General features: G+C 32.0%; 1 long non-coding RNA gene across 3 annotated transcripts in view; it reads left to right on the top strand.

Annotated features, from left to right (window-relative positions):
• LOC110257266 overlaps positions 1-14,634 on the top strand; it is a 377,151-nt gene that overhangs the window by 132,784 nt on the left and 229,733 nt on the right. For 2 of the 3 annotated variants that reach the window (XR_002339658.1, XR_002339660.1), the window contains exon 2: positions 6,939-7,041. The exons of the other annotated variant lie outside the window; for it this stretch is intronic. This is a non-coding gene — a long non-coding RNA (uncharacterized LOC110257266). The remainder of the gene's footprint in view (positions 1-6,938; positions 7,042-14,634) is intronic. 3 annotated transcript variants of the gene reach the window in all.

Genomic DNA, 14,634 nt, shown 5'->3' with positions numbered 1-14,634 from the left:
TCCTTTTATCTCTCTCTCTTTTTTTCTTTTGTTCTACCCAGTTATGTCCAGAGTTTTTGCCCTTTTTGGAGGTTTATGTCCTTCCACCAGCATTCAGTTAATGTTCTTTCTGAGTTGTTTTACATGTAGATGTGTTGTTTTTTTGTTTTGTTTTGTTTTGTTTTGTTTTTTTGATGTGTTTGTAGGAGAAGATGAACAGGACCTCTTACTCCTCTGCCATCTTGCTCCACCCCTACCATTGGTATCTGATAGAGATTGCATTGAATCTGTAGAGTGCCTTGGGGAATATGGTCATTTCAACAATGTGAGTCTTCTAATCCATGAGCATAGTACCTTCCCATTTCTTTTTGTCATCTCCAACTTCCTTTATCAATGTGTTATAATTACTTGAGTATAAGTCTTTTACCTACTGGGTTAGATTCAGTCCTAAGTGTTTTATTCTTTTTGATGCAAATGTGAGTGAATGGTTTTCTTGATTTCTCTTTCTGATAATTCATTGCTAGTCTTAAAAACACAACAGATTTCTGTATTTTAATTTTACATCCTGCAACTTTATTGAATTCATTTATTCATAGTTGGTATCTTTAGGATTTACCCTATATAGTATAATGTCAATTGCAGACAGTGACAGTTTTTCTTTTTGAATTTAGATATCATTTACTTCTTTTTTTTACTTGATTACAGTGGAACATAATCAAAAGGCCAGAAATTTGGTCAGCTAACATTTGAGAAGGGAGATAAGAATATATAACAGGTAAAGGATAGTCTTCTTAACAAATAGTGTTGGAAAAACTAGATATTCACATGCAATACAATGCCTATTTTAAATAACTAAAAAAAATTAACTCAAAATGGCTAAAGACTTAAACCATAACACTCTTAGAAGGTAACATGAGGAAAAAGCTTCTTGGCATTGGTTTGGCAATAGTTTTTTTTTTTTTAATTTTTTATTTGTTTTTTATGGCCACACCTACAGAATATGGAAGTTCCTAGGCTGTGGGTTGAATCAGAGCTACAGCTGCAGACTTATGCCACAGCCACAGTAACGCTGGATAGGAGCTACATCTGCAAACTTGCAGGACTGTCAGATCCTTAACCCACTGAATGAGGCCAGGTATCAAACTGTATCCTCACAGATGCTTTGTCAGATTCTTAACCTGCTGAGCCACAGTGGGGACTCCAGTAATTTTTTTAGATATGAAACTCAAAGCAAAACAATAAACAAAAATTAAAATGCAATTACATCAAATTCAAAAGTTTCTGCATAATAAAGGAAATCATCAATAAAATGAAAAGGCAACATACAAAATAGGAGAAAATATTTACTAACTATATATCTGATAATGGATTAATATCTAAAATATACAGAGATCTCATAAAACACTATAGCATAAAAAAAAGGCACCAACAGGCATATGAAAAATATTCAAAAATAACTTATCCTCAGAGAAATGAAAGTCAAAACTAGGATGAGATAGCATATATTACCTCTTAGAATGCCTATTACCAAAAAGGCAGAAGTTTACAAATTCTGGTGAGGATGTTGAGGAAAGAGAAATCTTTATTTGGTTTGCAGGAATATAAATTGTCACAGTCGCTATGGGAAACAGTATGGAGGCTCCTCAAAAAATTAATAGTAGAACTATTATATGACCCAGCAATTGCTCTTCTGAAAATATATCTGAAGGAAAATAAATCACTGTCTCAAAGAGCTATCTGCAAACCATGTTCCCTGCAGCATTATTTACAATAACCAAGACATGGAATAAACCTAAATGTTCATATACTAATGAGAGAATAAAGAAAATTTGGTATATATCTGCAGTGGAATAGCATGCAGCCCTAGACAAGAAGAAAATATTGCAATTTGCAACAACATAGTAAAGCTGGAGGGCATTATGATAAGTGAAAAAAGTAGAGAAAGACATATACGTTATCTCACTTATTTGTGGAATCTTAAAAAGAACTTGTAGAAGCAGAGTAGTTTGGTGGTTGCCAATGGCAGAGGGTGGGTGGAGGGAATGAGTGAAGGTGGTCAAAGTGTAGAAACTTCAAGTTATAAGATGAATAATTTCTGATGTTGTGTTATGCAGCTGATGACCATAGTTTACAATACTTATTGTATTCTTGAACTTTGCTGTCAAGGTAGAGCTTATAAGATCTTGCTACATTCAAAATATTGTATCTATGAGAGTTTTGGATGTGTTAAATAACCTTATTATGGTAATCATTTCCCAGTGTATACATACAGTTGATCCTTGGACAATGTGTGGGTTAGGGAGATGCCCAGTCAAAAATCCACATATAACTTTATAGTCAGCCCTTCTACCTGTAGTTATGCATCCTTGAATTCAACCAACTGCAGATTGTATAGTCTGTAGTATGTATTCATAGAAAAAAAATGGCATATAAGTAAATGGATCCGTGCAGTTCGAACCTGAGTTGTTCAAGGGCCAATGGGCAAAACCATCACATTGTTCGCCTTAAATTTATGCACATTTTATATGTCAGTTACATTTCAATACTAGTGAAGAAATAAAATTTTAAAAGGAAAGTAGTAGAAGTATTTATCTATTGCCTCAACATAAACTTATTTTCCAACTGCAGAGTAACAAAACCTACTTTTCTCTGTGCCTTCTTAGCCTACATTTCTTAGAAAGGAGTACTTTTATTTTGGATAAAACTCTTTATGGCTTTCAGAATTACTTAATTATAGGAGTCTTAACCAAAAGCAAACCGTAATTAGGTAGAAATATGAATACTATGACAATTCCTGTACAAAGAAATTTTTTAAATTCTACCTGACTTTAAGATTAGTTACCTTTTTAAGCTTAATTTATATAAGCTAAAATTGGTTGACAACATCTAAGATAGTATTATTACAAATAATTTTTTCAAATATTCTTTCTGGATAAATCTATCCCTACCTAGGTATGTGATATTTTTGATTTATTGTTAAGTAGTATTTTTTTCTCATTTATCTGTTAACAGTATAAATTATATCTACTTCTATAAATTCACATATTCTAGACATTTCCAATGTATGAAATCATTCAATAAATGGTCTTTTGTGATAGACTTCTTTTACTCGTCATAACGTTCCCAAGGTTCACCCATATTGCAGCATGTAGCATTAATACATTGCTTGTAATTGCTGAGCAATATTTCCTTATATAAATGTGCCACATTTTTTTTTACATTCACCAGCTGTGTATTTCATTAGTTTCCACTTTTGGATATGAACAGCATTACTCTGAACATCTGTATACAAGTTTTTGTGTGGACATATTTTCATTTCTCTTTGTTGTGTATCTAGGGGCAGAATTGCTGGGTTACTTTACAACTCTGTTTAATCTTTTGATGAGCTGTCAGATTGCTTTTTAAAGTGGCTTCACCATTTAAAATTCCCCACCAATTTATGAGGCTTTCAATTTCTCTATACCTTTATCAAAAGATATTATTATTTGTCTTTTTTATAATCATCATTCAAGTTGGTATGAGGTGGTATCTTACTGTAATTTCTTCATAGAGGATATATTCATGTACTTACTGCCATTTTTACATATATTTGGAAAAACATTTATTTAGAGTGTGTGTCCATTTTTAATTATTTTTGTATTACTGAGCTATATGAGTTCTCTATATCTTCTGAATACCACATTCTTATCAGATACATGATTTTAAAAAAATTTTCTCCCATTCTTTAAGTTATAATTTCACTCTCTTAATGGTGTCCTTTTTTTGAGTCTTTAGAATTTATTTATTTGTATTATAGTTGATTTACAAAAGAAAATAAAAAAATAAAATATTCTTTCTACAAGAGTTTTCATAAGAATAACATAAATTTCTTTTTTGAAAATGTTACTTTTGTGAAATGTACTTTCATATACTTTACTTTGTTTTCTTAATTTTCATAATAACTCTGAACTAAGATGGACAAAACCACTTTCTTTATTAAGAAATTACCAACCTGTACTGTTTTATTTAGTTTAGGGATCCGATGTAAAGTTCTTGGTTAAAAAAAGTTAAAGGAGACTTCTATAAATACTTTATAGCCTATGTAAGGATATTAACAATACAGGTCATTTTTGTACCTTTAAAATCCAGAAATCCAAGATTAGGAGATATAATATGCATTATTAACTTTAGGCAATTATTGGTAATTCCATTGAGAAATCTAATTTCATTTGAAAAAATTCAATCAGTCTGTGAATAATGCGTTGCAAGTCAAAACCTTTAAAATAAAACTTCACTCTAATATGGCTTAATTTATTTTGATCCAGAGTTGAAAAAGGATGCAAAAGTAGAAATTCAAAAGCGTATGCAATCAAATAGTTTGGATGAAATGCTCTTGGTTTTTGCTAGTGATTTGCAAATATTCAAGATTTGCAAGATAAACATTTTAAACAAAATTACAAAAAAACTGAGGCTCTGTGATATTGTGAGATGTTTATTGTAAACATGGAATACATGGCAACTGTCACTGCACAAAAATCAAAACAAATTATTTTGTAAAGAATGAAAGAAATAAATACATCGAATACTAGAAAATCTTTCCAAAATAAAAATTCCTTCCCAATATACTTATATGGAAAAAAAGGACAGGATTGAATTCCATGATGTAGTAAGGGTTAAACATATAGATAATGTCAGATTAAATAAAATCTCTCACATTGAGGGATTTCATTTTGTTTTGGTTTTGTGATGCTTTAAAATTCCCAGATTGAAAAACGAGTGGTTAGTAGGCTTTATTTTTCTATTTGCAATCTCATATTTGGCACTAAATAAATATCATATATAACTGGATTTTTTTAAAAGCTATGACTTTAAAAATGACAAGGCTTCTTAAATTAGAACACTTTTCAAATTTATCTGAGAGGTACAAGTGAATATACTATTTCATAGAGTTGAAATATGTGCATTTATATTTTTTCATGTCTGCTTCAAAGGCAGTGTCTATTTCAAAGTTTATTTCCCTGGCAGGTGTTGCTTCAGATATTTTAACTTTTTTTTTTTTTTTAAACTACACTGTGGTTAGAAAATATGTCACTTCTTTTTTTCTTTACATTTTAGTTTTTTCTATTATGGTTTTTTTACAACATTCTGTCAATTTCTGCTTTACATCAAATTAAACCAATATATTTCATTTGAAATTAACTCTCTCCTAATCAAACCTCTATTAACATAGACGTATCATAAAAGTCAGAAATGCATAAGATCAGCAATATGCTGTTATATATAGTTCCATATAGTTTCTTCCAAGACGGTTTTGTCTTAGGGTGTAAGCTTATGGAAATCAGGTGTTATATTTCTCTTAGCCACCCTGTTTCTATCATGGTGTTAAAAACATCAGTGTCCAAAATATTTCCTGAATTATAAACTCTCTTAGAGAAAGCTGCCTTCTTTTAATTCTGTTGTTATTTTTATGACTTCAACTTTTTTTTTTCTTTTTAGGGATGCATCTGCTGCATATGGAAGTACCCACGTTAGAGGTCAAATTGGAGCTGCAGCTGCCAGCCTACAACACAGCCACAGCAATGCCAGATCCGAGCCACATCTGTGACCTACACAGCAGCTCACATCAATGCCAGATCCTTAATTTACTGAGCAGGGCCAGAGATTGAATACACATCCTCATACATACTAGTCATGTTTGTCACTGCTGAGCCACAGCAGAAACTCTGAGTTCAACTATTTTAGATACCTCGTGTAAATGTAATCATGAGGTATGTGTTCTTTTGTGACTGTTTTTTTTTTTTTTTAACATAGCATAGTGTCCTCAAAATTCATTTATGTTGTTACATGTAAAAAAATTTGATTCTTTTTAAAAGCTGAATAATATTTCGCTGTATGGGTACAAGGGAAGTTATCCATTCGTCTGTTAATGGATGTTTAAATTTTTTCCCTATCTTGGCTATTATGAATAATACTTTAACGAACATAGGAATTCGTCTATCTGTTTGGGATCCTGAGGTCAATTATTTTGGATACATACCCAGTGAAAGTGCTGGATCATATGCTAATTCTGTTTTTAATTTTTTGATGAATAGTCACAATGTTTTTCATAGCAGGTAAACCATTTTATATTTCCACCAACAGTGTGCAGGTGCTCTTTTTGTTCCATATTCTTGCCAACACTTGTTATCTTTTGACTCAATAATATCCAAAATAATAAGTATGAGGTAATATCTCACTGTGGTTTTGACTTGCATTTCCCTGATAATTAGTGATGTTGAGTATCTTTTCATATACATGTTGGCTATTTGCATGTCTTCTTTGGAGAAGATCCTTTGTTCATTTTAAAAAATCACATCATTAGTTTTTTCACTCCTGAGTTGCATGAGTTCCTCATATATTTTGGATATTAACCTCATATATTTTGGATATATATAATAAATATATATATATATATATATATATATATTTACCACACATATATATTAACCTCTCATCACATAGAGTTTCGGTTGATTTTTGTGTATGGTAAAAGATGAGGGGCTAACTTCATCCTTTTGTTTGTGGCTATCTAGTGTTCCCAGTATCACTTATTGAAGAGACTATCCTTTTCCATTGTGTATTCTTGGCACCCTTATTGAAGGTCAAAAGACCATGTCAACATATGGTTTTCAAACATCTCCTCCTGTTTGTTTCATAGGTTGTCTTTTCCCTCTGCCAATTGCTTACTTTGCTGTGTAGAAGACTTTGAATTTGGTGCCGTCATATTTCCATGTTTCTCTTTTGTTGCTTTTATTTTTTTGTATCATATCCAAGAAATCATTATCAAGCCCAATGGCATAAAGATTTTCTCCTATCTTTTCTTATAGGAGTTTTACAGTTTCAGGTGTTTTAAGTCTTAGGTCTAGATCAAGTTTTAGTTGATTTTTGTGTATGGTAAAAGTTAAGGGTTTAATTTCATCTTTGTGTTTGTGTCTATCTAGTTTTCCCAGTACCGCTTTTTGAGGAGACTCTCCTTTTCCCATGGTGTGTTCTTGGCATTCTTGTTGAAGATTAAATGACCATATGTGCATGGGCTTATTTGAGGTAAATGACCATATGTGCATGGGTTTATTTGGGGGCTCCCTGTTTGGTTCCATTGTCTGTCTTTATATTAGTACCTTACTTACTCTTTTGTTTACTGTAGTTTGTAATTTTAAAGTATGATGCCTCCAGAAGTTTGATGCTTCCAACTTTGTTTTTTCTCAAGATTGCTTTGACTAGTGTCATCCCATATGAATTTTAGGATTTTTTCTGTTTTTGTGAAAAACATCATTATAATTTTCTTTCCTTTTTTTTTTTTTCAGTCTTTTTAGGGCTGCACCCACAGCATATGGAAATTCCCAGGCTACGGGTTGAATCAGAGCTGCAGCTGCTGGCCTACACCACAGCCACAGCATCGTCAGATCTGAGCCATGTCTATGATCTACACCACAGCTCAGGGCAATGCCAGATCCTTAACCCACTGAGTGGAGTCAGAGATCAAACCAGCATCCTCATGGATAGTAATTGGGTTCGTTACCATTGAGCCACAATGGGAACTCCAAAAATGTCATTAGCAATTTGATAAAGAGTCCATTAACCTGGATATCACTTTGGGTTTATGGGCATTGGAACAATATTAATTCTTATAATCCATGAACATGAGATGCCTTTCCATTTATCCGTTTTTAATTTCTTTCATTAATGTTTTATAGTTTTCAGTATACACATCTTTTGACTTATTGGTTAAGTTCATTTCTAAGGATTTTGTAGTTTTGGATGTTGTTGTATGAAATTGTCTTCTTGATTTCCTTTTCAAATAGTTCGTTGTTAGTGAATAGAAATACAACTGATTTTTGAATGTTGAATTACATTCTGAAACCTTACTTGATCCCTTGATTAATTTTTTGTGGAGTTTCCAGTGTTTGCTATACATAGTAGTATGTCAACTGAAAAGAGATAATTTTACATATTCCTTTCTGATTCATTTGATTTTTTATTTTTCTTTCAGCAAAACTTCCAGTATTATTTAGAATATAAGTGATAAAAGTGGGCTTTCTTGTTTTATTCTTGATATTAGAAAAACACTTTCAGGTTTTTACTGTTGGATATGATGTTAGCTTTGGGCTTTATATATATATTACCTTTATTATGTTGAAGTACATTCCTTTCATACCTAGTGTGTTGAGAGTTTTTGCTGTGAAAGGTTGTTTGAATTTTGTCAAGTGCATCTATTGAGATGATTATGTGGTGGTTTTTGTTTTTTGTGTTTTATCATATTAATTGATTTGTATGTATTGAATAATCCTTGCATCCCAAGGATAAATTCTACTTGGTCATTGTGCATGATCATTTTAATATGCTCTTGAAATCATTTTACTACTATATTGTTTAGGATTTTTGCATCTCTGTACATCAAGGATATTTGGACATTTTAAAACCAGAAATTTCATTTCATCCTTCTAATGAAATGATACACCATTCATTCATTCAATAAACATGTATTAAGTCTCAGTAATATTCCTTAATTAAAAGTGACCGTGGTGAATCCACTATTTTCACCTCAACTTAATAGCCTTTTTAGTTAAGAATGCAAATAGAAACGCTAATTATTTTCTTTACCCTCTTATCCTCTACAATCCTAAGAAAAGGTATGAAAATCAGTTATCAAAACTTCTTTTGGGAGTTCCTATTGTGGCACAGCAGAAAAAAATTGGACTAGTTCCCATGAGGATGCTGCTTCACTCCCTGGCCTCGCTCAGTGGGTCGGGAATCCATCGTTCCCCTCAGCTCTGGTGTAGGTCACAAATGCAGCTTGGATCCCCTATTGCGGAGGCTGTGGCATATGCTGGCAGCTATAGCTCCAATTCTACCCCTAGCCTGGGAACTTCCATATACTGCTATTGCGGCCCTAAAAGTAAAAAAAAAAAAAAAAAAAAAAACCTTCTTTTACCTAGAATTTATATCATAAACATTTGATTTATTTGCTGGCTACTTTGACTTTTACAATGGCAAAACTCTTAACACTGAGCAACATTTCATACAATAAATGTATTAGCCATAGTCATTAAAATAAAAATCAATAATGTGAAACACATTTTGATATATAATAACTTGATAGTGGACAAAAAATCTTTTCAAATGTATTCATTTAAACGAAGATTGACACTAATGTCAGTCTACAACTAATGCAGTAGGTACAACTTTTAGGGTAAATCTTCAGGAAAAACAAACTTCAAAGTTTATCTTGATACCAGTAATAAGCAGTTTTTTAAATCTAGCAAAATATGGAAATATAATTGAAATTATCTTTCCCACTATTTTTATTCCATTAATAGCTTTTATTTCTTTCATAGCACTTATTATTATTATACTTTTTATTATATATTTATTCCAGAATATGACTTCCCAGAGGATAGACTTTAAATTTTTATTGCTAAGTGCTCAATTTCCTAGATAATGTCTCATGTGTAGCAAGTGATCAATAAATATTTGCTGAATATGTTCAAGGAGTTCCTGTCATGGCATAGCAGAAATGAATCCAAATAGGAACCATGAGGTTGTGGGTTCGATCTCTGGCCTTGCTTAGTGGGTTAAGGATCTTGCATTGCCTGAGCTGTGGTATAGGTCCCAGATGCAGCTCGGATCGTGAGTCGCTTTGGTGTAGGCCGGCAACTGTAGCTCCGATTAGACCCCTAGCCTGGGAACCTCCATATGCCATGGGTGTGGCCCTAAAAAGCTGAATAAATATAAATATAAATAAATTTTTTAAAAAATAAAAATTTTAAAAAAGAATATATTTAATAAATGTAATGATGTAAAAATAGTTGAGAATATAAGATTAATCCTTTTATAATTCTGACATGGAAGTCAAAATGAGAATATTAAGTATATCTCTTTAGAGTCTAAGCATTTCTATATATATATATAAAACATATACACACAACCCAAGATAGCATTCTGAAGTATACTTTATATTTTACTATCATCACATCAGAGTTCGATTGAAAATGAAGCTTATTAAGACCATAGACTTGACCAAGCACCACATTTACATAGTTTATAGAAGAGATACATGACAGGCAGCAACATAGCCTGGTTTTTCACAACAAAACAATACTTCTGGTTTTTCCATCACTTGGGACACATTTGGTAACTTGAGCTTGAGTGGGGACACACCTTAGCTCAGATGAATCTTTAACCCTAGGATCTCTTTCCTTCTACACCTAGAATATTGCACAATGCTCTCACATGATGACTGGTTTAGCCATGTATTCATCTCAGAGGTTTGTGACTAGCTCCCCCTTTGTGTTACAGCTACATCCCACAAATACCATTTATTCATTACTTAATAAATAATCTCAACAATATGCAACAGGTATTTGATCCTCTTTACAGTCCTTGTTTAAATTTACATTTAGCATGGTTTTGGCATTAATATTTTTGTAACCATCCTTTAGTAAATGTTGGAATGAAGATTCAAGCAAGATTCAAATCTCTAGCATTCCCTGTATTTAGAGAAAAGTTATAGGACTAGATGTGAAGGCTTTCTTTTCAGATTTATAGTTATAAAAAATTGGAAGATTTTTTTTAGGTGCTGTATAAACATTGAAATTTTAATATTTCAAAGACTAAATAGAAAACCATACTTTTAAACTAAATTTTTAAACTGGGGCTACTATTAAATTTTTTAATACATGTAATAGCTAAAAAATATTTTAAAAATAAAACCTAAAGTACAGTTCTAATGCCCAATATTTCATAAGAAAAAGTAATATAAGAATATGTGAGAACAAAAATTAACAGAAACTTTTTAATATACTTTAAACAAATTTCAGTAGTAAGAAAAAGAAATAATGGGAGATATACAACAAATCAGAGTGCAATGTTATTAGAAACAGTGAGTAACAAAGTATAAGAGAAAAAGCTAAGACACAGGGAGGAATATTTATATTCCAGATAACTCAGGAATTGAAAGAAACTATACTTCATAGCCCTTGTGAGGCTATTAATCACATGGATACCATTATTTTAACTGATAGCTGAAAGAGAAATTCATATATAATGATGTGGATACATTTATCTAGATAGCTTAAATGTTGATTTAAAAACTCTTGATAAATGAAAGGGAAATTGAAATTGAAGTGAAAATTATAAAGAATAGAGAATCTGTGAAGGGCTTTATAAAATGACTTGAATTAGTGTAATATCATAAGAAAAAGTTTCTGCAGTTTTTACAGAAAAAGGGTAAAATTAAAGGAGTATAACTAGATTTGATCTATAATCTTTCTCTAATATGCTATTCATATTCATATGAATTCATTTTTATTACTTACCTCAAAAGTTTGTACTCCTCTGAGAACTTTCACTTTATTCCTAATTGTATGTTATCATAAAGATAAAGATAACCTGTTATATTTAAAAAGTCTAGCACTTTTTTCCACTTCTTGAAAAACATACATGTTCTCTATATGGTCTGTTCAGTGGAAGAGGACAATATTAAAAAATGTTATTCAGAATGACTTCTGTCCTCCATGGTATGTACTATTGTTCCACCTACCTTTCCCTTTATTGTCCTAAATTTGTCCTGAATTCATTCCGAATTGATCTCTGTGAACATAAACTTTTACATGAGCTCCTAAGAATTTGTCTGATCTTGACAGACAATAAACAACATACAAAGAAGGAAAAGACTTCCACATATCTACAATTTCTCCACAATTATTATTATTTTTTTACCATTAAGATGTTGACTACATGGGACATAAGGAAAATAGTTAAATAACTTAGAAAACATAATAGGCATACCATCATATTCCCAACCACATGAATAATCAACTTTCCAAAATCATTTGAGCAAAATTTAATAGGAAATAAATGAAATCTCCTAGAAAATCAGTAGACATTGTAATTGCTGAAGCAAAGAGAAGGAAATTCCAGAAATACAGAATTTTACTGCAGCGTGATTTCTTGTCTTATAGAAAGTTAAATGTATCTTCTTACTGGATAGCATTTAAGAAATGCTCACAAGCATGCTAAAAGCAAGTATAACAATAGGAAGTAACTAATTGTATATTAGAATTACATATGAGGGATCTCAGGTTTGAAAAGAAAGAATGGTCACTTACATTAATTTCCATTTATTATGAAGAATAAATTTGCATTAATAATCACAAGAGCTATCGTATACTAAGCAAATATTCTTTGCTACACATGGTATTAGGAATTTTGCAGACTTGTATCAAATTTTAAGAAAATTCTCTAAAATATAAATTAGTATCTCTATATTCTAGATGAGAAAAAGAAATAGCCAAAGTAATATGCCCTGGGAAGTATCTTTGTGGAGCAGTGAGTTAAGGATCCCACCTTGCCAGCAGCTGTGACGTAGGCTGCAACTAAGGCACAAGTTTGATCCCTGGCTTAGGAACTTTCACATGTTGCAGGTACAGCCAAGTGACATGCCCTGAATCAAGTGATTAGAAATGGACACAGTCAGAATTTGTTTGGATTCTATATGATTAAGGCTTTCTCCATTGCATCACAGAAGCTTTTGTTCATAAAGAATCAACAGAACCATTCTACTATAAATGATTCTCATGCAGTTTTGACCACAACGTTTCACTTTATTCTCTGTGTTTATTGTGCCTATTCTTAGAGATGTAACAAACTATCCTTGGGAACATATTTTTAGTGAGAAGTTTAAAGTGAAGAACAACTCTATAAGTGTGATTTTATTTTGTCTGCATTCCCTTTGGGTCTGTTTAGGTAAAGGCAATCTCTCCTGTTTCTTTGGCATATTTTGGTATAAATCAAGTTTTGTAAACATTGGAATATGGGGTAAGGAACTAGATTTATCCTCTAACTTGAAATAACTTTTAAAAATGAAACAATATGTAAAAACAACAGCTACTAAGCACTGTATAACAGGAAACAAAAAATAGAAGTTGCCAAGAAATAGAAAATAAACTGTTGGCATAGATGTTTCCCATAATTTAATATTTGAAGAGAGTGCCAATCACAGAGAAGGGAAGAGGAACCCACATATAACCAAAAGGCTTCCCTAAATTAATGGGGTAGAATCTGGGAGTTCAAGGCAGATAGAGTTCACAGGGCAGGGTACCAAGAAGGAGAGATTTGCAGAGAGAGAACATTCTGGAGAGCAGAAGTCTTAGAGAGTCCCCTGAAGTAGTCAGCTGAGTTATGTTCAGTATATGAAAGCCCATGGATAGTGCTTATGCCCACTAGCAACAACAGAAAATTTCATAAGACATAGAGCATAGAGTGAGGTACTAAGAAGAGTTTTGCCTCACAAGAGGCAAAATTAACCAAAGAATACATGCTGCTCTAGTTTGGCTTACAACATTACATGCTGCTATAGTTTCTGAAAGGATGAAAGTATTTTCAAATAAGTATATTCCAGAAAAAAATCCAAGAATAAGAATAGAAACAGAAAATATTCAGGACCCAATAAGCTAAATGTAACAATCCGTATCCTCAAATAAGTAATCAGGCATCCAAAGAATAAGAAAACGTCACCCAAATATATTTTAAAAATCAATTCAAACTGATACAGAAATGATATAGATAATGGCATTTGGAGATTAGACATTTAAAAATTGAGCAAATTAAGTAGACATTGCATACATTAAAAAGACAAAAATTGAACTTCTAGAGATGGAAACTATCATGTCTAAGATGGGAGTAACAGCAAAGTCTATATCACAGAAGGAAATACTACTTACTGGACTTGAGGACATAACAGTAGAAGCTATTCAAAATAAAATATGGAGAAAAATACGTAAAATTAAGAGATTAAAGTGAGTTGTGAGTCAACTTCCAGTAGACTAGTATCAATGTAACTGAAATTCTCAAGGAGAGAAGGGGAAAAATTAAATAACAATGGCCAAATGTTTCTGTATTAAATGAGAATCATGACTCCAGAGATCTAAGCAGCTTAGTAAAACCCAACCAAGATTAATAAAAATATACCAAGATATAATACTTTATATTTTGCTTTTTTTTAGGGCTGCACCTGTGGCATATGGAAGTTCCCAGGCTAGCAGTCAAATTGGAGCTGCAGCTGCAGGCCTACACAACAGCCACAGTAGTGCCAGATCCAACTTGTGTCTGTGACCTACACCACAGCTCAGGGCAACACCGCATCCTTGATGCACTGAGTGAGGCCAGGGACCAAACCCAAATCCTCATGGGTACTAGTCAGGTTTGTTACCACTGAGCCACAATGGGAACTCTGTAATACAACTTCTTAAATATAGTAAAAATTATCTCAAAAGAAGACAAAGAAAAACAGTATAGAATATATAGAGAAGCAAGTATAAATTAATACAGATCTCTTTTCTAAAACAATGCAAACTAGAAGATAATGGAGCAACATCTTAAAAGGAAGGAAGGAATGAAGAAAGAAATTGTTTTCCTAGGATCCATTATCCAATGAAATTTAAAAATAAAATAATTGAATTCATACAAAGTATGCTTTCTCCAAATAAGGATATCAAACTAGAAATCAATAGCAGAGAAACAGTAAAATATCCAAACCTTTGGAAGGTAAAAACATACTTCTAAATAACTCATGGGAGAAAAAGAATGTCTCAAAGGTGATAAAAATTATATGGAACTGAATAAAAAATAAAATACAAA

The sequence above is a fragment of the Sus scrofa genome, chromosome 16 (genome assembly GCF_000003025.6).
Source record: "Sus scrofa isolate TJ Tabasco breed Duroc chromosome 16, Sscrofa11.1, whole genome shotgun sequence".
In the NCBI taxonomy this organism is placed as follows: domain Eukaryota; kingdom Metazoa; phylum Chordata; class Mammalia; order Artiodactyla; family Suidae; genus Sus; species Sus scrofa.
This window is presented reverse-complemented; position numbering and strand designations above follow the sequence as displayed.